We start from the raw sequence: 26,579 nt of genomic DNA on the forward strand, positions 1-26,579 counted from the left end.
AGACTTTTTTACCCTGCCACTGTGACTGGAAATGTTCCAGACAGAGGCTGTGCTGTCAGCTGGGGGTTTCTGAAGCAAACACAGAGTAGATCACAGCTCATGTGGAATATGAGCAAGAAATCAAGCTTGACTATTGTGAATTTTTGAGATCTGAGCACCCCTTATTACTGCAATGTAACCTGGCTTACTCTTTCTATTGCAGATTATATACCAGAAATAGCAGAAAGAACCCAAGTTCAAATTCTGCTTCTGGCATTTAATCATGAGGTGAACTTGGACATTTCTGAAGTACCAATGACTTTTGCAACTTGCACCCATTTCTTCTTCTGAGAAATGAGCATAATAGCTGGCACCTTCCTGTTGGGGCTAAAATGGTATCACTCAAGTTGTAGCACAGAAAAGGACCACACCCTATGTACAGGAATGGCACTATGAAAGCTGGATTATTTTTTTTTTCTTTTGGTGAGTTGTATGCACTGATTTTCATCTCTTTTCAATTATCTAATGAATAAATGTTCTGAGGTGTATATTATTGTAAAGTTTTGTAAAAAGTCTAGCACAGCTATTCATATATACTTTCCTGAGAATGGCACTTCTGACTGTGGGGCACTTTTCCTTTTAAACTTCCAGCTTTGAGATGGACACACATGGAGTAGTGCTGACACATTAGACACTTGCCTGGCCGTGCCAATCAGCCCAGTAATCTTTTCTGAGACATGAGCATCTCATGTTCTGGCCACTTTGTTTTCCCATTCTGAAACATTCTAAGTAACAGAAAAAAACTGTTATTTATTTTGGTGGAAGAATTAGGTAGTGGAAACAGCATTAGCTTTAGAATCAAAGTTGGCACGCAGTAGTCACTCAGTGAATATTTGTTGAATAAACGGATGTATCAACTGAAATCTGGTCAATCGGTTCTAGCCATGTGATGTTACAAAAGTTGACTTAATTTCTCTGAGGTTAATTTTCTCACCTGTAACAAACTAAATAATAATCTCTACTTTGTAGGATTTTTTTAAAGCATTAATGGAATGGGTTGATGAAAGTGTTCAGTAAAGATTGAATAAATGTGAACCTTTGATTTATTAGCCATGTTATACCCTGGAACAGGTGGCCAGCATATAGAAATAAAAGAATGGGCCTTTGGCTTTGTATGCAGGGCTTCGTTAATGAGGTTTCTAGATATCTTCTGGAAAAAAAATCAATAGCATTTTGATAAGACCATACTTCTTTGCCACAGAAGCAATTCCATATGAGTGCACCGAGGAAAACATTTAAAATGCTTTTGATACACAAAAGCTTCAAGGGCTCTGTCTTTGGAAAGCTTTCCTACAAAAGGAACTACACTGTCTCCTGTGGCCAGATTTCTATATTGGTTTCCCGTCCCTTCTCCACTGCACTGCCTTTATCTCTTAGAGTGGCCTGTATCTGCCTCTTTAATATATTTGCAGTGCTTGAAAGACCTTTCTGCAGGTTTTTCTCAATATCAAACTTAGAAATTTATATGAGCAACAATAAGGTAGATGGTAAAAACTTTTAAAGGATCTGCATCAACCAAAACAGAAGAGGTTTTGTATGGCTGAATACCTATTATACACCCGGAGCTTTTTGGTGTTTAGAATTTCATTTAATCCTCACAGCAACCCTGTAATATAAGTGATTTATATTTATTTTTTTTGCAGTGGAGATTTTAAAATGAAGACATGAAGGTACAAAGAAGTTTAGGAATTTGCCCAGCGTCACATAAGCAATAAGTGGCATCACTGGGAATTGAATGCCAGTCAGTTTCATTCCAAAATCATGTTCTTCCTGTCACATTAACCCTCCCCACTGACTCCTGAGTACTCACTGATCCTCTGCATGATGCAACAAAGAAGTCTGACAGCTCCCAGGTGTTGTGGAGAGAGCTGAAGGACCTGGGTTCTCACACCAGCAATGTCATTTACTAATTATGTGGCCTTGGGCAGATTACTTATCATCTCTGAGCCTTAAGTGCCTCATTAGTAAAAAGAGGAAAATCACCCCTTTCAGTCTGCCATTGTGAAAATCAGAGACGATATAGATAGAGTGCTTGGCAGAGAGGAGATATTCAATGCATGCATATCAGTGATGTTATTGTTATTGTCATCCTGAATAAATGCATCCCTGAACAGATGATGAACCCCACAGAACTGCACTTGGTAAGTATCCAAGGGGTGACACAGGTATCATGTATACTTGAAAGGAAGTGCAAGGGGAAGATTGTTTCTTACTGAAACAACCGAGACCTGATTGCAAGTTAGATCTGTTACAAGACTATAAAGTCCACAAGGGTAGGAATGGGGGCCTGCTTCTCTTAGCATTGTCTTTCTAGGATCTAGGATATTAGGCAGCATCAAACAGGTGTTAAATAAACGTGTGTTGATGAAGTGAAGGAAAGTTGAGCCTTGATGGATTTTGAAGGAGCATAAAGGAGGCTGGAGGGAATACAAAAGTGAGTTAAAAATGTGGTCAGAAAACATAACGTTTACAGGAAATAGAAAGTGAAATGATATGCCTGGAGAAAAGATATGCTTAGAGAAGTAAATTGAGAAGTCAGAGAAAATGGGAATTTAAGATGTGGCATGACAATCAGTGATCTATTTTCTGCAGTGGGTTAGAAGAGAAGCTAATTCAATAATCAGGCAATGAAGAGACCAGTGGTTGTCCTTATAAGGTTATTGTAGTGCTGCTGATCTAGTTGCTGTGAGTATTAAATGAACTATTACACATGAAGAGCCTGGCACAGTGCCTGCCACATAGCAGGCACATAGTGAATTAGTTACTACTAATATTGAATTACTTTTTTTCATTTTGTGACACTTCGGTGGGTGATGATAGCAGAAGCCACATTGTGGCAGTTGGAGCAACAAACCAGAGAGCTGACAGATACTGACACCAATGAAGAACATGTAGGTATGAAGCATGGCCCAAGCCCTCCATGGGACCCAGAACTGAAATGTCCTGTTGTCCTCCTCTGTTTACTGGAATACTGACATATCCCTCAAGCATCTTATTGCCAGGTGCAGAGTCAAGGTCTCAATAATGAGTACATTACCAGCCAATTTTGAAAGCCCATCTTGTGGACTTCTTCCTGTGGCACTCTCCAAACCCAGCCAGTTTCTCTCCTGCACCCAGGTGCTATCCTGAGGGTAAAAAAGGATATACCTAGGTCCTGCCCTTTATCCAAATGTTACTGAGGTACCTAATGTAGCTTTGTTTCATCAAACTGAGATGACGAGGTTGGATAAAAATTCACTTTTAGGGCTGGAGATGTGGCTCATGCGGTAGCCCGCTCGCCTGGCATGCGTGCGGCCCGGGTTCGATCCTCAGCACCACGTACAAACAAAGATGTTGTGTCCGCTGAAAACTAAAAAAATAAAATAAAGTTCTCTCTTTCTCTCTCTCTCTCTCTCTCAAAAAAAAAATTCACTTTTATTTTTTTCCCCTTGTTTCCAGCAGGTCTTAGGAATGGGAATAGAGAAGTTGTAGATTAAATAGAGAGGAATTTTAGAACAAATGCTCCTTGCATAACTGAGTATTGTGTTAGCAATTTTATGGCCTCACTATGCAAGTGCTTAACTATAACACCAGTTAGGAGGTGATAAAGAGCACATAAGTGCTGTGGGAATTTGAAGGAATTATTTCAGTGAATTGGGAACAGTTTTGTGAAGGAGAAAGAACTGGAGCTATTTTTTTTCTCCAAAAACAAAAAAATTTAGAACATATCAAAAAATGGAAAGATTCATAGAATGAACCCCCACATAAACTTCCACGAGATTCCATATGCAGTACTCTCTTGGTGTATTTGCTTGCCCTTCATACAAAATATATATGAATACATATACATTCTTATATATGAAAGGCGTATTTTTTTCAGGGCCATCAGAGAGCAAGTTGCAGACGTCATGTCACTTCGATCCTAAATACTTTGGAGTGTCTCTTGTGGATGAGGTTCTCCTGCATAACCACAACACCATTATCATGATCACCAAAGAAAACTGAGGAATCGGTTGGGATTTGGAAGAAGGGTAGGGTTTGGAAGTTGGTGAGCAGCCAAAGGGCAGAGGACACTAGACCCAAGACAGCTCTAGTGCCCCCCATTTGATGGTCCAGCAGAATGAAGTGATTTGCTAAAGGCCACAAAAGTAGTTGGGAAAGAACTGGGACTAGAAACCACATTTCCTGATTCCTTCTGCATTGCTCCCCACCACCCTCCTCTTCCTGGCACGATGCTATATTTAGAATGTGACACTCTTGGCTTTACGCAGGGGCACCTTGAACTCCATCTCAGTTAAAAAAAGATTGTTGTACAGCACCTTTCCATGTAGGTTTCCACAATGTTGCCAAGTGAATCCTGCCAGTTCTCCTGTAAGATCGAGATTTTAAACAGGTGGAGAAATAGAAATAAGGATGACTAACTGCACATGAAGTCATGGAAAAAGCCAGGAGTAATATTCCAGGTTCCTGAAGAAAAAAAAAATAGTGCTGTAGCCTGAGCTGGCATCCACTTTCTTGCCCTGTGGCCTTTGGGGCCTGGTGCCCCTCCTTCCCCCTTGTTCTGCTTCCCACAGTAATAGAGGAGGAACCAGCAGATGTGGGTGTGGAGCTTGCTGGGCTGTGAATCAGGACACTTGTATGCTGGTCTGGCTCCGCTCCTGACTCTTCCTGTGACTTTAGACAGTGGTTCTCAACTAGGGGTGACTTGGCTCCCCTGGGGCATATTTGGCCATGCCTGAATATCCTTTTGGTTGCTGCTAGTGACATCTTGGTAGAGGTTAAGAATGCACTCAACATTCTGCCTCACACTGGAAGACCCCACTACCAAAGGTTACTCAGTCCAACATGCCCATAGCACTGAGGTTTAAAGACACTCTGCTTTCGACAACGCATTTCTTTTGTCCAGGTCCTAATGGTTTTGCTTTGAAATGGGCACATATGGGCTAGCTCAGTGGTCTTTGACCCTGAGCATGCTCCAGAATTCCCTGGGATGCTTGTTAAAAAATTGCGGGTTCCTGTTCCCTTTAAGGATCCCATAAATGATACACAAAGTTTACACCTTGAGCAGTTCTGTGCTGGGTGGTTTCTAAGATCCTTCTTAGCTCACCTGCTTTCCAATTCTGAAAATGCTGATACATAATAACCAAGGTACTTCAAGTTCCTACCTGAACACAGGATGAATATGCAAATAGGAAACGATAATCTTACTTAAATCTGCACACATCCCTGCACTCCCTTGGGCCCCATATGGTCAGGTACATATGTGGTGAGACTTGAAACCCAGTTCTTTTTGCCCTTCCTTTGAAGTCTGTGCACCCACTGACACCTGGTGTGGACAATGTTCTAAGTATGTACCACTTATGCTGGAACACCTGGTGTTGACAGTACATGATGGCACACCCATATCCCCATAAATTCAAGTGTCAACTCTCCAAGCGCCTTTTCAGGGGTATTTTGTAGCACAAAACCATCATCGGGCATGGATTAGTATGTAGGGCGCTATCAAAGAAGGCATAGACATACTTGTTTATCATAGAATTTGGAAAGGAAAAGAAAGAATCCTTTTGAATCATGTGTTATTTGACGAGAAGGGCAAGGTTGGGTGTGCTGCTACTGTCGTTGAAAGTGTGACTCCAAGTGTCCTCATGCCTATTAATCATTGAGCATCTTCTGTGAGTCAGATGACATGCTCATGTGTCATCACTTAACTCTCAAAGAGCCCTATAAGGAAGAAGTTATTTTTTACCATTTACAAACAAGGAAACTTCAGTTCAGAGACATTTAGTGACTTGTCCAATATCACACTTGGTAAGTGGCAGAATCAACTTATTAACCCAGACTGTTTGATTGCAAAACTCTGTCCTCTGTCATTATTGCTTAACTGCTCCTGTGAGGATTTGCTGACTACAGAAGGGCAGAGACAGGGAAAGTCAAGAATACCAGACCAAATAGCTTCATATATGGCCTATCCCCAAACACTTATTTTATATAGGCAATCAGGCTTGAGTTTTACTTGAAGCTTATTTGAATATACTGGGATAAGATGCAATGTCTATTTATTTCCTTAAGTATCTAAACTTCTTCCACAATATTAGTATCTTCTAAGGAAGCAGGATTTAAATAAGCTTTTTATGTATATGCATTTATTTTCATAAAAGCTAACATCAGAACTACTGAGAGTCTCTGAGTACAGTGCTTAAAGTTTTTTGCTCCATCAATCTTCAAACATTCCACCAATAGGACCCCTATTGTTTTCTTTTATTTTTCTGTTCTTTTTTGGTTGAGGATATTTTCTCTATAAGGCTTCAATTCAAATGCAAACATATTATATGCAAGTTGTGATACAGTGAATCACTGCCTCAGCCAATATACTGGTGTGGGCAGGGTTCAGATCACATCTTCAGAAACAAACAAGCAAGCAAGCAAACAAACAAACAAACAAACAAAACCTCTGTAGTATGTATGAATAGATGTGAAGATACATCTTTGAGAAGCCTATGCATCTTATCCAAAGTGTAGTCAACAGAGAATCTGGCTAGGTCCTTGTGGGAAATTCTAAGAAATCTTTTATTACCTTTTATTACTGAGAACATGGGAATTGGATTTTGGAAAAATTAAATAGCAAAAGGGTTGATTAGAAGAAAACACAAAAGGTAAATACTTTTATTTTGCTAAGATTATTTGATGGTAGGGACATTGCTATATGTTTCAAAGGACTTTAAGTTCAAATTCTAATGATATCAACAATTTATTAGGTATTTTTTTTATTTAATTGATTTTACTTTTAAAAATACACAACTGTGGAATGCATTACAATTCTTATTACACATATAGAGCACATAGGTGTATTTTTAAAAGAAATAGAGATTAGAGTTTTTACTCTGCTTTTGCCACAAAAAGGATAATACCATGCCATGTATGCTATCTGATTGGAATGATTATTCTGTTGGCAAATAAGTGTGCATTTACCATTAGCTGTAGACGACTTTTTATCAAAAACAGTAATGCTGCATCTTTGTTATTTTCTTTCTAGCATTTAGAATCTTTAAATGGACAGCTCATCTCTTTTCACCTTTGCCTTCCCTGTTTTATTTTGTTTGTATCTCTGTAATAGCACTGACAAAGTTCTGTTGCAATCTATTTGCTATGCATTGGCTTCAGTATATAGTGAGAAAACCTAAGGATTGGAAACTGAGTACTATTCACTTTGGTATACCCACTGAATGGCATAGAGAAAGCATTTACTAAACATATCAAGTGAATAAGCAATGTATTTAAAAATTTTTGTTGTAGTTGTAAATGGACAAAATACCTTTTGTTTTGTTTATTTATATGTGGTGCTAAGGATCGAACCCAGTGCCTCACACATGCTAGGCAAGTGCTCTGCCACTGAGCTATAGCCCCAGCCCAGCAAATGTATTTTCAATCTAAGGGAAGTCAGGCTTAGGTAGATTCTCATTAGCCACAAAATTATTAGAAACATAATTTTTTTTTCTATTTTTATATGAAGGTAATTCTGTTGATCTTTTGTCAATATGAAATGACAACATGGAGTGGGGTTATTTACTAGGAGCATTCAGGGATTAGTAGAGTTCAAGTCACACATTTAACCTGGGTTTGTTTTAGTCACATGTATTTTAATTAATTTTTTTTTGAGTACTGGGGATTGAACCCAGACCTTGCACTTTCCTAGGTAAGTGGAATATCATTGAGTTTAAAAATTAGTCTTTATAAAAAGTCTTTATAAAGTACATATAATCTTTATAATAATATTTTGTTTTGAGACAGGGTCTTGGTATGTTGCCCAGTTTGGCATTGAACTTGCGATCCTCTTGCCTCAGTCTCCCAAGTACCTGGGATTGCAGGTGTATATCATGGTGCCCAGCCTAGTCATATGTGTTTACTGTTTTAAGATTGGATCTTTAATTTCTATTTTCCTATTTATCTTTGAATATAAAGGCAAAACATGATTATTACAGAAAAATATAGACATGTATCAAACAGAATTCTGTAGGTATAAGTGATAGAAACCAACAAGAACTAATTTTTCCAAAAAATAATATTCACTGAAAAGATATAAGGAGAATTTCAGAATGGACAGGAGGACAGAGGACCAATTTAAGGAATAGGCTAAGAAGAAGGGCAGCTCTAGGGATCAATGTGGTGAGAATTTGGTTGCCTAACACAGGCACCAGTATAAATTAAATAAAAGCTACCATTTTTCTATCTCAATATATCTCAGCTAAGATCTCATCAGTTCCTCCTTGGATGCCACAAGTTTCTGGGCTTATACTAAGTTATTGAGCAAAAAACATCTGGCCAAGGGACCAGCAGGGACTTTCTTCAGCATCATTAATGGGAAGCAAGAAACCTTGATTATTATCCCATCAAGATGTGCACATGAGGAAATGATTCTCTAAAAGAATTTGGGGGTACTAATGGAGAGTAGAGAAAAAAATTAATGATTTAAACTATAGTCATGCTACCACATAATGATAACATGTGGTGTTCTTTATTTACTTTCTAGACTTTATTTTAATCATAACTATGAAAACCAGATTAGGAACTTACTATTTATAATTTTATGTATAACTTTAAAAAAATTTAAGGTATGAGTATTTCCCCATTTAACATACTTTAAAAGCACCCTAATAACAGCACAAAGCTTTATTTTTGTCCATTCTATGGCATATGGAACTTGTCTGTAGAATGAGATTTTGGTAATTTTTCAGATCTCTATTATTCTAACATAGTGACAAAGTGACAAAATGGGCTTGGGTGTCTGGGGTAACTCTAAAATTTAGTTATACCATCCCCTACTTAAGGGCTCTTTAGGTAAATATCTGACCTCTGAATACCAGTGTCTTTATCATAAAATAAGGATACTAATATTACTTTATAGATTTGGACAGTGTGTGGATTCATCTTGACATGAGTACAGCCATCTTGAGGCATAACCACCATAATTGACCCAGAGTAACCCAAGTTCTTTTTTTCCTGCTTCATTTCCCAACAAACTATAAATACATAAAACCATTAGAGTGGAATGTGGAGCTTTCCAACCAGATCTGCTAGAAGGAATCAAGAGAGGATATTGCTTTTTAAGTGACAGAGGAGGTCTGAATAAGGTTTCAGGCTGAGGAAAAGAAGACCGTGAAGAGGGAGAGATGACAGAGATAAGACAAAGGGAGAATTCATTCATTGTTCACTTCTTTCATTCATTTGTTTATTTAACAAAGTGGAAGTAAAGTGCCTACTATATGCTAAGAACTATTCTATGCACTGGATACAGCAATGATCACGACAGGTCAGGCTGCATTTTCACTAGAGGGCATGTGCCAATAGGAGAAAGCTGACAATAAATAACAATGACACAATGGCAACACCACGCAAGTAACTTAGGAAAGAAATATTAGGGGACAAACAGTGTTCATAACGCCTCAAACAGAGTCGTTGTTTTGTAATGAGGGACTCATTTAGATTGGACGTTTGCGCCAAAGAAGCTGATATTTAAGCTGAGGACTACATGACAAGGAGGGTACAGTTGTGTAAAGATCAGTAGGAGGAGATTCAAGTAGAAAGAATGGAAAGTTCAAAGGCTCCAAGATGAACTTGGCACATTTAGGGAACACAAAGATGGCTAAGGTAATGGATAAGGGAAATATTTAGAGCTGCCATCAGAAAGGAAAGCAGAGGCCAGATCTTGAAGGATTTTGTAGGCCAAGATTTTATTCCAGGTGGGATTAGAAGGAAGTGACAGGACGATATGCATGTTTTGAAAGAGTCATTCTGGCTGCTGTGGGGAATTATTGTTAGGTGGTAGAAGCAGAAGATGGGGGACCAGTCAAGAAGTGATTGCTGTAGTCAAAACAGGTCGTGGCGTGGCTTGGACTAGGAGAGAGAAGACCTGAAGTGAGTGAAATCAGACCAAAGTTCAGAGTAGAAAAAGGTCAGGTGGATGAATTGGAAGCTTGGGAAAAGAGTCAAAAAGGGCTCATTGCTGAAGGACTAGGCAGATTTTGTTATTGAAATAGTGATGAGTGGGAGATGTGTGTAAATCAAGAGTTTTACCCTGAACATGGTAAGGAGAAGACTGATGGAGAAATCACTTGGAAGAGCATGTTTATTTCCAGTCCTATCTGTAGCTCTAGAATTGCTGTTGGACCTGCATGTCTCTACGTTATTGAAAGTAAGGAATAACAATTTGGACTATCCACTTCTTGACCTTGGTCACTGTTTCTTGTGCTCATTTGACCATCCATCTGTTTCCTGGTTCTGCCTCTGACTTCCTCATCTAGTTCTACAAAATCATTTATCCTTTCTTTTTACTTCTTACCCAGCCCCCCCATTTGAATCTCAGCTCTGCAGACTTCCTTGATTTCAATGTTAGGCTCAGCTTCAAGATAGTTCATCAGTGATTACAGGAATTCCTTACCCTGTTTCACCATTCTCTAGACCCAGCCCTGGAGAACGTGTTCCTACCCACCACCTGCTTTCCCTTAACACAGGGGGAAGAAAATTCAGCTATTTATAATCTGTTGAAACTACTAGGTCAGTTAGGTAAATTCAGTCAATGGTTTATGCATTTCATGGTTGTTATTCTTAAGAAAATCCTCTTCTGTTCCAAGGACTATTTTAAACTAATTCATTGTTAGGAGTTTTATAAACATGGCTGGGTTTAGATGTTCACTAAGCTGGAACACTGATATGACCCTGTTTCAAGTAACCATCTTCTGATACTTGAACCTTTGGAAATCCTCCTAAATGGTCTCTCTGTCAAATCAATGCATTCTCCACAATGTAGCAGGGTAATTTCTACCACATAAACCTGACCCATCCCCTATTTGTGTTTTACCATTGTCTTTCGAATAAAGTCTGCTTATCCTTGCAAATCTTAGCAGAAACATTGGTGATTCCCAAATGGTCCACGTGCTCCCTGCACTTTTATCCTCTCTTTCTGTTGTTAGGGTCTTTGTGGCTAGTGCTGGTCAGCAGGGGATAAGGGTGTCACTTGGGGTCTGAACCTTCCTCAGTGAAGTTTCCTTAGAGACTTCCTTCCATGGCTTTCCATCATCTTGCTCATTATACACCATTGTAACTGTATTCAAACAAATTTGTCTGTCTTGCTGCTCTATCAGTTTTGCCAGAATTGAGATACTGTCTTTCTTGTGTGTCACTAGATATCTGGCCCCAGCACAGATTTGACATTTAGTAGGGAATCAGTAAATATTTGTTGAATGATGGAATGACTGGTTGAGCGAATGAATGATTAACAGTGGAAACAGAAAGGCAAATGGGAGAGATACTACAAACAAAAGGGGGAGCTGTAGTATATAGTAAGGTATACAATCCAGTATGCAAGAAGTATGGTTGGTGTGTTAGTCAGCTGTGCAGCACTGTAGCAAAATATTTGAGAAAAGCAATTTACAAGAGGAAAGATTTATCTTGGCTCACAGTTTCAGAGGTTTCTATCCATGATCAGCTAGTTCCATTGCTTTTAGAACTGTGGTGAGGCAGAAACAGCATGGCGGAAGGGCATGGTGGAACAAAGTTGCTCACCTCATGGCAACCAGGAAAACAAAAGGAGAGAAAGGGGACAAAGACAAGATGTAATCCCAAGGAAACACTCCCTTCAGCTAGCTTCCACCTCCTACAGTTTCCATTACCTCCCAATAATCCATTTAGCTATGTATCCATTAATGTATTAAAACACTGACGAGGTTAGAGCACTCAGGATAGAATCACTTCCAAAGAGTTCCACCTCTGAACTTTGTAGCATTGGGAACCAAGCTTTCAACACATGCACTTTTGGGAGGACATTCCAGATCTAAACTATTACAGCTGGCCCAGCTTTGCAGCATCCTAGGTAGCCATATAAAATACTGACAACAACTGGACCTTCTCATCTGTCCTCGGTGATATTTAATTACTTAATGAAAATAAAATCTTTCTGCTTTAAGAATCCCTGATGGCTTCCTCCTGCATGTAGGGTGAAGTCCAAATACCTTAGCGCTAAAGCATGAGTCAACTGAAGGCTGGGTTTTGTCTTTCCCCATCTCCTACCAACTCCTTCATGTGTCCCTGTGCATGCTCTGCTGAAATCAGAACAAATGCTTTGAATGCTCTGAAATAGTGCGTGAAAGCCACATCTTGGCCACTTAGCCAAGTCTTACTTATATTTTAAGATTCAGCTTAAATATCACCTCCTCGTGAAGATAATTCAAGTCCCCCAGGGTTAGCTGCTCAGCATTTTTGGTTCTGGAGATGCAGTGTCTGTAGTGTGTGTTATGGAAGTGAGCTTCTCTGAGTAGATACTATGAATAATTTACTCATCTTTTCCTTCCTATCGTAGTGTTTAACCAAGACAGCAGCTCTGGGAATCTTAGCTTGTTGAGTGAACAGTGGTTGAGTACAGAGAGAACAAATAAATAAAGAGGCTTCACCGAAACAAAGCTGGAACATTACAAGCAATGCAATTTCCATTTTTTTTTGTTTTAAAATATTCACTTTTATTGAGTGAGTACTCAGGCAATGGGAGTGTGTAAAAATTTTCCTTCTAAAAATCTATTTTTCTGGGCATGGTGGGCATTTTTGGAGGCTGAGGCAGGAGGATCTCCAGTTAGAGTCTAGCCTGGCCAACATAGTGAGACCCTCTCTCAAAATTAATTTCCACAACAGTAACAACAAAAGAGCTGGAGATGTGTGGCTCAGTGGTAGAGTGTCATCATACTGTAGTGGTGGTGGTGGTGGTGGTGGTGGGGAACGGGGTCCTGGGTGCTATCTCCAGGACCAAAGAAAGGAAGAAATAAAAGTAAAAATTCGTTTTTTACTTTCATATTTTCTCTTGGGACTGGCTAGATTTTAACATGCAGTATATTTCATATTCCATTGCTATTTATGGTTTGGTAGCAGAATTTTTATCCAGAATACACGTACTTTTGATTACTGTCAAGTAGAAAATAGATTTTCCCAATTACCTGAAAATGTATGTTCTGAATATTTTTTAAAAATTGAGCTTTTCTAAAAGTCTCTTTCCTTTTTTGAGACACATAGAATTGCCATTTCCCTACATTGAAGATACAGAGGTTTTAATTTACATTGATCTTCCAATTTTAAGTGTTCTATGAATTAAAAAACAAAGAAAAAAAACAACAAAACAAAACAAAACAAAACAACAACAACAACAAAAACCCCCTCAAACAACCTGTTTTGTACATTTGGCCTTGAGCACTAGGGAAATTCCTTTCCTCCTTCCTCATTGAGGATAATAGGGTGACAGGTTATGAGTCTTGACAGCTTTCCAAGATTGTGTCCCTGGTGCAGGATGTTAGGCTGATAAAACCCCACACAGCTCAGAAGGAGTGGGTGGCTTCTTAATCACCTATTGAAATGCTAACCTAAACACCAGGGCTGGTTTTGGTGAGGTGCCTGTCTAGTGCCCCTGCCCCTGTTGACACTCAACTGAGAACATGACACCCCTCCCTGAGAGGTGACCTCAGGGACTTAAAAGACTTTAAGGAGTAACTGTTCAAGCCTTGAAATAGCCCAGGAATAAATAATCTTTTGAGGTACAACATGGGCAGCTTAGAATCTCTAACTAGGGGAAGGCTCTTGAAAATTTTAGGAACTTCTCACCCCTTTCGGATCTGTCTAGGGGTTCATCAGGATCATCATGAAATAGACATATAGATGTCAGTAGGAGCAGAAGGTTGCTGGTTTCCATTATGCATGATCTAGAACTGTCATCCTGACATATTTCAGTTTAACCTGGCTGAAAGATTCCTAACATAATCTTAAAGATGTCAAGAACAATTTGCAGGTATGTGTATGTGCATGATTGCATGTGTGTGCATGAAAGTGTACGTGCATGTGTGTGTGCATGTGTGTGTGCATGGGTGTGTGCATGGGTGCATGTGTCTATGTGTGTACGAATGCATGCATCTGCATGTATATATGTTTCCTTACATATATATTTTCATCCCAGGAGGACAATTGGCTTACAGGTGTAAAGTTCTGCTTTTTCCTCTGTTAGGGTTTTTGTTACACTCAACAGGCCTTTTGTCTAATGCATTGACACGTTAATGAAAAACAAAAGGCAGTTTCATCAAAAGAGACAAGATTACTGGAATCATAAATGGAGACCATCAGGGAGGCTAGCAACAACAATAATAATAAATTGCAGCGATTGTCTACAGAAACCTGCTTTTCTAAGGTACTTTTGATAATTACCTGTCAATGTTTCAGTGTCAACACCCACTCTTTTGAATTGATGGAGCCTATATATAATCACATGAAATTCTTGTGTTTGCCTCTTGAAGTGCATTCATTCCCAGGCATGACTAGGGCAGGGGTTATTTTCTTTTTCTAGGTAGGGAAAGTGGCCTTGTTTGAGTTTGATACATATAAGCATTGCTTTTGGGTGGAAGGGAAGCCAAACAAAATTTAACAAAGAAGCATCAGCTGCCCTGGAAAAGCAGACGAGAACATTAGCTGGCCTGGGTGCAGGTTAAGTTGTGTCTGTCTCCAACCTGACACTTGTCCTTCTCTCTGTCAAACTCAGGTAGAGCCTAACTTGTTACATCTATCAGGCACTGTGTTCAACAGGGGAGATGGGAAAAAAAGAAAAAGAAATCTAGTGAAATCTATGTTAGGAGTGTAGGAACTTTAAGGGTTATCATTTGTCTGACCACTAGCATCCAAAGAGACTATGTATGACATACCTAGCCTAACTGTGTTAGAGATGAAGAAACAGGGTCACAGAAAGGGTAAGTAAATTATTTAAATTCACGCAGATAGTTAGGGGGGTAAGTGGTGGACCAAATTTTAAACTCAATTCTCAGATGGATATTTTTGTAACTATTAAGCTTTAGTGTGCATCCATAAGTGAGATAAGGTTATGATCATGGAATGTTAAGAACTTAAAAAAGGAGGAATTACATCCAGTTTGAGGGATAAGAGTAGGACTTTGTGGAGAAGGTGAATTGTAGCTGGGGAGGATTAAGTTCAGTGAGGTGGAAACATATCATGGAGGTCTTTGTTGAAGGAATCGCAGAACAGGGTCCAGAAGATGCCGTGATAAACGTGCGGTGGCATGGTTTGTAGTAGGTTTGTCACAAGGTCATTAGTACCAAAACCTAGGAGGAATGGGAAACAGAATGGCTTAATTTCCCTGGGGAAAATCAGTCAGGAAGACTTCACTAGTGGGAGAACAGCATTTTGGCGGAGCTTCTGTTGGACCTGGCCTCTCCCTTAATCTTTTTCTCCCAAGTTTTGATTTTCTACCTCCTATTGCGTGCCTTCTAACTCTATTTATGTTCTAGTTCTCTCTTCAAGGAGAGGCCCATCTTTGCATCTAATATTTCCATTCCTATGGCCATTGGACGGCACAAAATAAAATAGAAAAATGCCCAGAATTCTAAATACAGTATAAAATATGGTATAATCCCCCAGTTCCCCATCATTCCTCATGTTTTAAACAACTGGGTATTTCCCAAATGGAAACATATGGATCCTACATATGTATTCCGCACCTAGCTAGAGCTGTTACCAGCTATATTCATGTATAACTCAACTAATGTAATTACTAGATTTTACCAAAACCAATTTTATATTTTGCTAAATGTATATGGTTATCACTAAAATTGCCACTGACATTCATGCGTTCTTTTGGTAATTCTTTCTTTATTTAATGGTGCCAGTAATGTGAACTATTCCATCCACCTCTAACCAGCGGAGACCAATTCACGATGTCAACCTGCAGAATGAGAGCAGGCTGCAATTTCCCACTTTCTTGCTGCATGTGGGTTGCCTCCTAGTGGGGTTTCCAGGCTTCCATTCCACTCAACAACCTTGGATCTTAGGAGTTACACTCCTAGGCAGAGTCTCATTTCCAGAGATGTTGCCTTTGCATAATTTTACAGCTGGGGATATCTGTAGCTCAGGTAAATCAAATAAGTTTGTGCCTCTGCACAAATAAAATCTTGTTCCTTTCCCCAGGCCCCCATTACCCTGTTATAACCATTGCTTGGGCTCTGGTTCTTTCTCAGACCTCCTCACCATATTGCTTTTCATGCCTAAAAATAACTTAGGCATCCAGCACTACCACTGCTAGGTATATAGATCCAAAGGAAATGAAATCAGTATGTCAAAGAGACATCTGGAACCAAGTGCAGTGTTGTTCACCTATAGTTCCAGCAAGTGAGAGGCTGAGGCAGGAAGGTCACAAGTTCAAGACAAGCCTCAGCAATTTAGTGAGACCCTCCGAAAGTTAGAACTCTGTATTGAAATAAAAAATGAAAACCAAAGGACTGGGGGATGTAGCTCAATGGTAAAACATGCCTGGGTTCAATCCTCAGCATCAAAACAAAAAACATACAAAACCCACATCTGTGCTCCAATGTTTATTGGGGCACTATTCATAGTAGCCAAATTATGGAATCAATTTCAATGATCATCCAACAAGACGAAGGGATAAAAGGTAGCATATAATATACACAATGGAATATTATTTAATCATAAAAAGGAAACTAATCTTGTTATTTGCAACAACATAGATGAACTGAAAGAACATTTTATTAAGTAAAATAAATACTGAATGATACCATTTATATGTGAAATCTAAAAAAGTTGATTTTGATGATGCATCAATTAGATTTAATCATAATGTATATATCCTTTAATACATGTTATGCCTGATGAATGCATACAATTTTACATGTCAATTAAAAGAAAATTGGAGGGGGGAAAGGAAAAGAGAAAGAACTTTGGCTTTGCAATTATTTTCTATCCCTCCTCTATATTCCTTGCTAGGAACTTGAGACCTGTAGTTATCAGCACTGGTGGTAGTGAAGGGGAGGAGCTACAGCCGTAGGTGACCTGGGCTCAACTGTTTCTGTGCCATTCAATGTCCAGCCACCCCCATCACCTGCCTGGTCAGCTGAAGGAGTCTTCTATACAAGTTCCTCTGCTTTCTTTCCTATCTCCAATTTTATTTCCATAGAGTGGGTAGAATAATCACATAGTTGGCTATTATTTTTTTAATCTAAAAGCAATATATATATATATATATATATATATATATATATATATATATATATATTTTCCTGAACACAGGTCTGATTTCTATNGTTTTTAAAAAAGGAGTCAAGCTCAAAAGTCCATATGATGAAAACTCTAAGACTCTCAGATAAGTGAGCCCTCTGGTCCCCAAGGACATCTTCCTATAAGCAAACACATTTGCAGTTGATTTTGTGGTTTTCAGAAATAGTCTGTGTATAAGTGTATGCTATGGTTTAGATATTAGGTATCCCCCAAAAACTCACGTGTGAGACAATGCAAGAAAGTTTTGAAGAAAAATGATTGGGTTATGAGAGCCTTAACCCAATCAGTGAATTAATCACCTGATGGTATTAACTGAGTGGTGACTAAAGGTGGGTAGGGTGTGGCTGGAGGAGGTGGACATTGGGGGGTGTGCCTTTGGGGTATATGTTTTGTATCTGGTAAGTGAAGTCTCTCTGCTTCCTGGTATAATATTTTGAGCCACTTGTCTCGACCACATCCTTCCATCATGATGTCCTGCCTCACCTCAAGCCCTGAGGTCGGAGCTGGCTGTCTATTGGCTCAGATCTCAAACATGGTTTTTAAAGCGCCTGTGTGATCTACCAGCCTCTTTCCTGACTGTGAAACCCTGTCTGATGTCCTCCTCCTCTTCATTTTTTAGTTTCCACACTAGACACATTAGATCCTCAAACATCCTATCTTACCGCCTAAGATTTTTTGCATGTGCTTTTCTCGTTGACCAGAGTAGCTTTCTCTTTGACATGAAAGTTTTGGTTGCTTCTTTCATATACTTACCGTCCACCCTTAGCAGTCATGTGGTTTGGATGGAATAGACTTACCCTAAAATATATAGGTCCACAAATCCATCCTTCTTTCCACAGTGATTGGTTTAGGCATCTCTTGATGACAAGGATTAGTTGGAGATGACTTAATGAGCATTAAAAGGAACTCTGTCTTTCTCTGAATGTGAATAAGCACAGTGTGGTTGTTCCTGGAAGACACTATCATGATAGAAACTGGGAGACTGACACCAACATATAATTTGGAAGGACAGCTAAAGTCTCTGCGAAACAAAGCCAGTGCTGGGATCTAATTGTTCCTGAAGCTGTTAAGAGCTCAGTGACCAATAAATATCTTTGTGTTTTAAGCAAATTTGCATTGGGCTTTCTCTGACAGTCCAGACAACTTAAAGCATCATGATCCATGCTCCTCTTCCTCCCACCATTCTCTTATCTGGCTAACTTTTGCCCAGGCTTAAATGTTACTTCCTCAAAGAAGCTTTTCCTGACTTTCTAAGACTCAGTTCTGTCTTCCTTTCTTTGTTTTCCTTGTATTGAAGTCTTTTCCTCCTGTACACTTGTCACAATTATAATGGGTGATTATATTTAATATCCTTCTCCTACCATGGACTGTCAATCAGTGAAGGTGGGCCATGTCTGTCTGGTTCACAGCTCTTGACCCAAGCTCTGACATGTACCTCTTGAATCCCCAGAATATGTTACTAGCTAAAATCCAATTTCTGTCAGTGAATCTAATCTCCATGGAGAGGATGTGTGGGTTATGTTTAAGAGCTCCATTCCAATGCAGGTCAGAATCCTGGATCAGAAGCCTCAATCCTCTCTGTTACTATTTTTGGTTTGTTTGTTTGAGAGAAGTTACTGAAAATTTTCAGTAACTTTAAGCTTCCATTTCTTTGTTTTTAAAACGAGGATTATAACAGTATCTGATCCATGGGGTAATTGTGAGAACTAAATGTCATGATGCATGTAGTATGTCTACTGCAATAATAAGTACTCAATATTTTCTATCACATAGTAAATAATAAAGATATCACATGATAATCCCACATGTAGCTATCGGTTATCATTATTACAATTGGATTTCCACTTCTTGAATCGCAAAATCCGATTTCTCTTAATTCTGCTCCAGTGCTTTTGAGGGGCCTTTCTTATGAATGATTTAGCAATTTACATAGAATTGACCGAATGCTGGATTTTTAAAAAATTATTATTATTTCTACTTGATTCAGGTTCTTGTGTAATCGCGTTCGTTGGAACAACTATTATTCTTCAAAAACGAAAATGGATTTGAAGGAGTATTTATATTGATTTATTGTTGGTTGTTTGTTGAAATGTAAATAGCCCTGAGTGTGCCACTCACTGGGAAAGGACAGTGCTTTTCATAACGAACAAAATCGCCTTGTTTCACTTTAATAACCTGCTTGTGGTCAAACCCGTCATGGGATTCCTTAAACACTGAAGAATGCCTGCTATTGTCATTTGCATGTCAATGAACAGACGTTCTCTGCTCCTCGCTGTCTATTACACAGCACTGCCGGTTTCCTAACTTGGGGACTGCTCTGTTTAGATGTGAAATGCACATGTCTACCTCTTTCAAACACACAGCGTGTCCCAAGCACAGGCAACAGCTGCTGAGGCGGTTCTCCCACTTCTCTATTGTGTTTTTGTGGAAGTTGTAAGGGTGAGAAACAGGTTGCCCACCCCGATATGATATGGGCATATATGTATGTCTTTCTTTCATAGCTGTATGCTGTGAACAATCATTTTGAGTTTCAGATTGGATTTATGTAAGAATAAAAATAGAGCATGGGATTACCCAGGAAATCCAGACTTTAAAATTCCAAAGAAAACAACCTAGAACTTATTCCTCCACTTATCATCCCATTTCTGCCAATACCTTTTCCCAGAGTTGGAAATGGTCTTTCTGTTTGACTGACTTGGAAAGAAATGGCATGTTATCTCTCCCGGAAGGGCCACTGAGGGAATTGAGGTTGAATGCAGAGTTTTGTGATTCTAGACGGATGCCCAGAGCAGCACAGAAAGTGGGGACTGCAAATTGAATGATGATCATCTCTAGCCTTCCTTGTCCAGTTCTAGCATAATGCCTTTAATCATGGTTTTAAGAGACCTTAATTGCCACTGCAGCATTTAATAGCAGTTTCACCAGAGTCACAATATGGACATGGATTTAGTATTCAGAGAGGCTTAGTGGGAATGGGAAGCTAAAGACACCATCTCCCAACCCTCTCAGGCTAGTTATTGTGTTCCATCCTATGAAAACACTAATTTTGGTAAATACCTGTATGTCCCCAGATTTTTGTTGTTGTTCAATTGAAAATTGATTATCACCAGGCCTGGTGGCACATCCCTTATAACCCTAGTGGCTCCAGAGGATTCATCGTAGGAGGATGGTAAGTTCAAAGCCAGCCTCAACAACTTATCGAGGCCCTAAGCAACTTAGAGAGACCCTGTCTCTAAATAAAACATAAAAAGGGCTGGAGATGTGGCTCAATGGTTTTATGCTCCTGGGTTCAATCCCTGGTACTAAACAACAACAAATAAGATAAAAAAGAAAATTGATTATCAATATTGTACTCATTCTTAGAAAAAATCAAGAACTCACATTCACACACAGGAAATAGCAATGATCATAGATGTTTTCTGCCTGGGACTGTTCTAGATTCCATCTGGGAATTAAGTCGGCTAACTCTCTTCCACAACCATACAATGAGAGACATAATATTATTATCCAATTTTTCTGTTGAGCCGCTGAGGCAAAGAGCCGTCCAATGACTTGCCCATGGCAGAAGTGTGTATGTGAAAAGCACCGTCTGTCTCTGCTATGGACGTGTGATACTAACCAGAGGCAGCAGCTGCTAAGGCAGTTAACCAGCTTCCCTACTGTGATTTGTGGAAATTATAATGGAAAGAAATAAGTGGCCTGCCCCCACTATCTTGCTATACAGATTCAAGTAAATGGTGAAGCTATTAATGAAAATATTAATAACCCCTATTAATTGAGTGCATCCTAAATTCCACCACCACTTTTCTATGGGCTTTCTGTGTAGAGAGGATCCCCAACTTGACAATGGCTTGACTTAATGATTTTTTTTTACTTTCATATAGTATACAAGTGATATGCACTCAATAGAAACTATAGTTCATATTTTGAATTTTAATCTTTTCCCAAGCTAGTGCCATGGTGTGACATTCTCTGATAGCTGGACATGGCAGTGAGCTCATACCCAGGTGATCACAAGAGTGAGCAACCGGTCATTTGCAGTGTCCTGAGTTGCCAGTGTTTTCTGGATACAAGTATTCAATAAATTTCATGAGATATTCAGCACTTTATTATAAAACAGCCTTTGTCTTGGGCACAATGGCAAATGCTTGCAATCACAGCTACTCAGGAGTTTGGGGCCAGAGGATAGTTCAAGCCCAAGAGTTCAAGGACAGCATGGGCAATGAAGTGGGACCTGGATCAATAAAACATATAATAAAATAAACAATCAGACACTATATATAAGTAAAATTAGGCTTTGTTGTTAAATGGTTGTACACAACTGCTAGCTAATGTCAGTGTTCTGGGCATGTTTATGTTGGGCTAGGCTGAGCCATGATGTTTGGTAGGTTAGGTGTGTGAAACGAACTTTGACTTATGATCTTTTCAATTTATGGTGAATCTATTGGAAAGTAAGTTGAGGAGCATCTGCATTAGTCCTTACAAAAGGCTAAAGAGAGTTATTTTTATGCTTCTTTTGGGGGTGATGGTTTCTAAGGCAGACAGAGGTAACGCTGAGCCCTGTCTCATTTCTAGAAAATAAGAGAGCAGGGATTTGAACTCCTGAACTTGTGTGATCACCACTAATCGGTAGCTCCTCTAGATGGGAAAACTCTTCCTCCAGGCCTCTGGGAGAATGGCGTGGGCCCCCACACTGTGCTGGCTGCCAAGGGCACGAGCTAACCTATTGGGTTTCTTCTTCTTCTGCCAAACCTCAGGATCTTTCCTGAGATCCCTTCCCTCCATCCCATACAGGCTCCCCGGGTTCCAATTTCTTTAAGAGCTGACTTGGGCTTGTTGGCAGCTGGCCAACTGAGAACCTACTTCACAACAACATGGAGTGGGAGCAAATGAGTTAATATGTTCCAGATACTTACATATTTTTGGCATAGAATCTAACCAATATAATCACAGCTTATTATCTTTCACAGGCCACAATCATTCTTTTATTCGTTCAATAAACATTGAATGACTGTGATGGCCTCGGCACTGTGCTAGGCCGACATTAGTATTTGCGATGGAGTGTTTTGGAAATGCAATGCCCCATTCATCCGAGGGGCTTTAATGGTGGAAGCCTTTGGCACTCCGGCAAGCAGGCTTTTTGGCTCTTCTCAAGTCTCATTAATTCAATGGCCATTGACTGCTTATCTGAACGGCTGGTCTCACTGGCACCACCTTTGAAAAAAAGTGGTAGGATTTGATTCCATTGTCAAAGAAGGGAAGAAAATGACTTGTCTGGGGTTAGATGACTGCCCCCACCACCCCCAATTCTACAGGATGGCATTTTTCTGGCCAAGAAAACAAAATTTATAAAATGAGACATAACTGATAGGAAATTCTGCTTCAAAAGAGAATTTTCCATTTGCCTCTATGATGAAATCAGGACAATGCTCTTGTCATTTTTTTTTTCCTTTTTTTCTAGTTGGTTTGTTTCAATGATGGTTTTTTTTTTCTTTTGTCTACTTCTAGCCCATTAGGAAGCCTGCTTCTTTGGACAGGACCTGCCCCTGCATACAGCATTGTTTAGTTTTAGCTTCTTAACCTTGTCTCTGAATCTCATACAGGACGTCTGGGTTCTGCTAGTGCTTTTCTTTGTGGAGAGTCCTTTCTGACTCCAAAACAACCAATTTTGAAGCCATGAACATTTCGGGGACTCGGAGCTGCAAAATACACAACACACAGCGTTTTGAGATCTAATGAAGACTCTGTCAGGCCTGATTTGGATCTTTTTAATGAGGGTCTGATTGAATTTGCCATCTCCATAACAATTGTGAGTCTTTGGGGCCAGTAAATGAGTTCCTTCCCTGTTCTGCACAGGAGCACCGATGGCCCTGAGTTGTCAGCGACAACACTGGTGTGTCACAAGTTGTCAGGGGTCACACATTTGGTGGATGACTTACTAGGTCATCTCAGATAAGCCCATTGAATCTTTCTGTGTTTTGGTTTTTCCGTCTGAGAACACAGGATTACACACACTGGGCTTCTCAGGAAAGTGCTCTGAGGAAGGACAGAGGTGTGCTGCTTAAGGGGCTCTTGTAAAAGAGCTTTGCCTCACTTCTCATTAGAAAGAGTGTCATCTTGAGGTGGTTTAGCAACTTTTTGGCAGGATAGTCCGAGGAAAAGGACTTGCTGAAGAAACATCAGAGCCAAAGGAAGGGAGGGTCCTTCCTGGTATTTCCTATATTTCCTAGTGGACTTCTCCAAGGGCTCATGGCTACTGTTATTTCTCTAGGAAAACCTGAAGTTGGGAGGACACCTTTTGTGAGTCCCAAATCATCAATGATCAACAACCTCTTGGTGGTTTGGTTCTTTCGCTCCGAGGGGACTTCAGTGTCGAAGGTGGCCTTGTAGCTGCTTGTCACACAGAACACATAAACAATGGTACCCGTGTTGCCAGTCCTTGGAGTTCTGGAGGTCAGTACACTCTGGTTTTGTCCTTCTATGTTACGATCCAGATTGCCTTAGATCTCCCAGAGCAGATATGCTTTGTAAACAAAATCAGCATTTACTTTGGGGTGATTAAAACTGTTCCAGTAAATTCCTTAATAAGAACCCTGTGTGGAAATACCTGAAGTCAGAGAATGGTGTTTCTTCCATTAACCTATAGTTCCTGTATTTCCAAACACTAGTTGAAAACTTTTCGTGGATGTAAGTGAAACTTAGTGGAACCCTTTATTTCCCATTACTATTTTGCTTACCTATTCTTCCCCACCCCTTTGAAACTACCAGAGTGAGGCCTGTTCCTTCATCTGCGTGAACTTCCCACTGGCAACCCCCACAATTCTGAAAATCATTCTGTTTCCTCAAAGGGAATCATCAGATCTCAGTGTGTGATCACTGCATGGTGGTGTGCTGTTCTTCTCTGCCTGGGCATGCCCACGTCTCCTTACAGAAATGTAAACAGAGGTGCTGCAGTTTTGCCCCAGAGCTGAGGGTGGGACTTTGTGTCAGTAACATCCCCAAAGGGAGTCAGGAAACATTGTTCCTCCCCCTGATGGATTTGCAGGAGGAGGGGCTCTCACTGTTCTTTTGGTGAGAGAACAATGTGGCCTCTTTGGGGGTAAAATGCCACCTAGTAAGAGCTGTGACAATTTTTTCGCGTCTGTTACTCCACCCTTTAGAAATTGCCAGCAATGTCTAAATGGGGAAATAGTTATGTGGTTAGAGCTTTAAATCAACAGTTAGGTTTATAGTGTAGTGTTTATACCAGCTCAGAACCCAAATGGATCTAAACACCCAGTAAGAAGAATCTGATAAAATGAATCATGAGGTCCATCTTCTGTCTCTCTCCTTTTCAGATAGATATCTATTTCTACCATTGAAAATGAGGATGTAAAAACAGTGGCTTTTAAAAACAAATTTCTATTAGAGATACCTTTGAAAAGCTTAGTGAAAGCTAGAAGCCCTCCCCCCAGAAAAAATATTCATATGGTCAGCATTTTCATATCATATCAGGAAATTTCAACAAATACTTGTCCGTCACTAGAAGGTTAAGGATTCTTAACATATAGAACTGAGATAAATCATATTTAATAATTTGGATGTATGGAGTAGTGGCACAAGCAGGTTACAAAAGAGTATAATCCTGTCTTTGTGAAAAAAAATAAACCCCACTAAATATGTAAAGAGAAAGCTTTGAAAGGCAGACTGTGAAGAGGTTAGCAAGGGCTTCTCTGGGCTGATATTATCCTTTCTTTTCTCTTCTGCCCTCCATTGTTCTTTCATTTCTTTGTTCTCTTCTTCTTTTATTTTTTCCCTCCCTTTATTTTTTGCTTATTTATATCTTCTAACCTTTCTACAATTAATATAAAACTGCTTTGGTAAGAAGAAATATGTCAGACAAGTTTGTTTGGATTTCTTTTGAAAAAGAGCTGTCCTCCCTCTGGCCAGTGGTTAGAAAACATGGGGACATTTTTAGCTCCTTTTTTTATTCAATAAGTGATGAAATTCGAGGAGAAAGGGACATTAGAATGAAGGAGCACTATTTTGGAGTGAGGTTTAATTAGGACCATATGAAAGGAAACAGTTTGATGGGCTTCTCTTTAACATGAAGTACAGAAAAAAAAAAAACATAAGAAAAACTCAAAATGAATCAGAACAAATTCATACATCTCAAAACCACACACAGTGACCAAGAAAAGCTTTTCTATGGATGGCCTTTTGGCTTGACATCAAGAAGAGCTGCATTTCCCTTCCCCAAAGTCCTCCGGGGTATCTACTGCAGCTTGATGCCTTGGGGGATGATGAGTCAGAGGTCTATTCCCATAGTTCCTATTTCTTTTGCCTTAGAAGGGGTCTGGGAGAAGTCTTTCCATTTTTGAAGACCTTGTTCCATCAACTGGAAGGTGAAATTGGTACTTTCTCTGCAAGTGCTTAAGAACAGAGAAGTTAATTTTTGGACCTTTACTCAGTACTCACACCTACTTTCTTGAGTGATAGGGTGACTTCATCTCCCTTTGGGAGACTCTCATCTCACACTCTGAATTGCTGTGGCCTGAGTGGGGCTGGCATCGTTCTCCATCCAGTCTCAGGATGACACACGACTCAAGCTTGGTCAGTTAGGGATGCCCCTCTCTCTCTGTCTCTTTCCCTCTGTCTCTGCCACAATGTCGGGCTCAGAGATGGGTCTATTGACCCATTAGTGAGATACAAAGAGAACTTTTGATAGAGCCAGGGTTTCTCAGCTGGGAGAATATAAGCCTAGAATTGTTCAGGAACCTGCAGAAGAATGAAGGCCAAACAGCCCAGCAGAGCCACGTGAAGGAAGAAGGTGGGGTGAATATCAAGTTCTGGGACTTCCTTTGGGCCCAAGATCTACATGTGCCTAAATCAAACTTGGCAATCATTTCCATTTTTTTTTAAGCCATTTTGAGTTAAGTTTGTTTCCCTTACGACCAACTGGGTTCTGATTAATATGTTTATTTAATAATAAAAATAACAATTGAGTGCTTCTCAAGTGACAGACACTGTAAATCCTTGCCATGCATTTTCAGTCAGTTCTCCCATAAGTGAATTAAAGGAAACAGGTTCAGAAAGGTTAAGTCACATGCATGAGATCCCTCCAACAATAGTCGTAGATCCAGATGCAAACCCAGATATGTCTGATTCTAAAATTCCATCTCAACCAGCATGGTATCAGCTCAGCAGTGACCCGTGATCAAAGTCAGGCCCAACAGCCGGTGGACTGCACAGTGGGATCATTTGTTTTTTAACTGCTATTTACAGAGGGGTGCACTCAGGCTCACAAATGAGCACCTACTGAGCATGTGCAATATTAGGGGTCAAACTCTTCAACTTCAGTTTCCTTATCAGTGCCTCCTTTTGTTATCTTGTTTTGCTTTCTGAGTACCAGAACAAGGTTCAATAGAAGAATCCCACCTGACTTCTGTGTCTTCATTTTGCAGCCTAAGAGTGGGTGAAAT

General features: G+C 39.8%; 1 long non-coding RNA gene across 3 annotated transcripts in view; it reads left to right on the top strand.

Moving 5' to 3' along the window:
• The window catches only part of LOC125617099, a 76,051-nt gene that overhangs the window by 15,566 nt on the left and 33,906 nt on the right, over nucleotides 1–26,579 (top strand). The window contains exons 4-5 of one of the 3 annotated variants that reach the window (XR_007347957.1): nucleotides 203–462; nucleotides 23,390–23,571. This is a non-coding gene — a long non-coding RNA (uncharacterized LOC125617099). Of the gene's footprint in view, nucleotides 1–202; nucleotides 463–8,431; nucleotides 10,208–13,215; nucleotides 13,838–23,389; nucleotides 23,572–26,579 lie in introns of those variants that run through there. The other 2 variants (XR_007347955.1, XR_007347952.1) reach the window with 2 other exon arrangements.

The sequence above is a fragment of the Marmota marmota genome, unplaced genomic scaffold (genome assembly GCF_001458135.2).
Source record: "Marmota marmota marmota unplaced genomic scaffold, marMar, whole genome shotgun sequence".
In the NCBI taxonomy this organism is placed as follows: Eukaryota; Metazoa; Chordata; class Mammalia; order Rodentia; family Sciuridae; genus Marmota; species Marmota marmota.